At 46.9% G+C, this 1,795-nt stretch overlaps 1 protein-coding gene across 1 annotated transcript in view; it reads left to right on the plus strand.

The window, feature by feature from the left end:
• VGLL4 (vestigial like family member 4) overlaps nucleotides 1–1,795 on the plus strand; it is a 183,580-nt gene that overhangs the window by 17,253 nt on the left and 164,532 nt on the right. The window lies entirely within an intron of this gene.

Here is a 1,795-nt window from a genome sequence, read left to right on the forward strand (position 1 = left end):
CAGCAGCCCAGCAGGTCGAGGCTGCGGTGGCCGAGAGCGGCCACTGCACTCCAGTCTGGGCGACAGAGTGAGACTCCAACTCAAACAAAACAAAACAAAACAAAACATGGCACAGCTGGGCATGGTGGCTCATGCTTGTAATCCCAGCACTTTGGGGGACTGAGGTGAGAGGATTGCCTGAACCCACGGGCTTGAGTCTAACCTGAGCAACATGGTGAGACCTTGTCTCTGCAGTAACAACAACAGCAACAGCAACAAATTAGCTGGCTGTGGTGGTGTGCACCTGTAGTTTCAGCTGCTTGGAAGACTGAAGGAGAAGGATCACCTGAGTCTAGCAAGTCAAGGCTGCGGTGGCCATGAGCGTGGCACCGCACTCCAGCCTGGGCAAAAGAGTGAGACTCCGACTCAAAAACAACAACAACAACAAAAATGACAATAGATAAATTGATGATAGATGATGGTAATAATATTATAGAATGTGACATTTTTTTTTTGAGTTGGAGTTTTCACCCTGTCGCCCAGGCTAGAGTGCATTGGCACGCTTAAGACCACCGCATCCTCAACCTGCTAGGCTTAGGTGATCTTTCAGCCTCAGCCTTCCAAGTAGCTAGAGCTACAGGCAAGCGCCATATTTCCTGGCTAATTTTTTGATTTATTGTACAGATGAGGTCTCACCAAGTTGCCCAGGCTGGTCTCGAACTCATGGACTCGGGCAATCCTCTCGCCTCGGTCTCCCAAAGTGCTGGGATTATAGGCGTGAGCCACTGCACCCGGCCAGAAAGTGACATTTTAACATAAAGATTCTTATTGGACTTAGTAACTCCCAGTGGAGTTTACCCAGCTTTTCATGAGAACAAGCCACACGAAACTGGCAATGCAGAGTCCCGCTCTGCTGCTGATGAGACTGCAGTTACTTCTCTGCTAAGGAGGTGAAGAACAGAATGGCTCAATTTTAGTAATTTCTATTAAAACTACTAAACCAACAACACATCTACCACCACAACAAAGATCTCAGCCTGGTAGTAATGCCAGGCTCATAAAGCCGCTTTTGTCTGGAAGCTATTTTTGGGGGGATATGTCTGTACAGGCATGTTATATATACACATAAACGTTTATAAGCACCAAATAACATGGGCATGCATATTTACAATATCCCTTCTTTTAGTTCTGAGATGAGCTTCTTCCTGGAGTCAGCAAAGTTTAGCTTAGTAGGCAGAATGGGATTTAACCCTTTTCTCTATTCCTGAACCAAGTTCATTCTGTTTCTTCAGGTGGGAAGAATTTTGTTTTTAGAAGTATGATTGGGGCCAGGCCCGGTGGCTCAAGCCTGCAATCCCAGCACTTTGGGAGGCCAACGTGAGGGGATTACTTGAGCCCACGGGTTCGAGAACAGCCAGGGCAATTTGGTGAGACCTCATCTCTACAATAAATCAAAAAATTAGCTGGACATGGTAGCGCGTGCTTGTAGTTTCAGCTTCTTGGCAGGTTGAGGTGGAAGGATCACCTGAGCCTAGCGGGTCGAAGTTGGGGTGGCCATGAGTGTGACACTGCACTCCAGCCTGGGCGATGGAGTGAGACGCCAACTCAAAAAAAAAAAAGAAGTATGATTGGTATTTGATTGAGGAATCATTGTTACCTACTAGAATTCTATTTTTATTTTATTTATTTATTTATTTAATTTTTTTGAGTTGGAGTCTCACTCTGTAGCTCAGACTGGAGTGCAGTTGCCGCTCCCGACCACCGCAGCCTCGACCTGCCGGGCTCTGGAGATCCTTCTGCCTCAGCCTTCCAAGTA

Source organism: Carlito syrichta, unplaced genomic scaffold, assembly GCF_000164805.1.
Source record: "Carlito syrichta isolate Samal-C Ts95f unplaced genomic scaffold, Tarsius_syrichta-2.0.1 Scaffold305672, whole genome shotgun sequence".
In the NCBI taxonomy this organism is placed as follows: domain Eukaryota; kingdom Metazoa; phylum Chordata; class Mammalia; order Primates; family Tarsiidae; genus Carlito; species Carlito syrichta.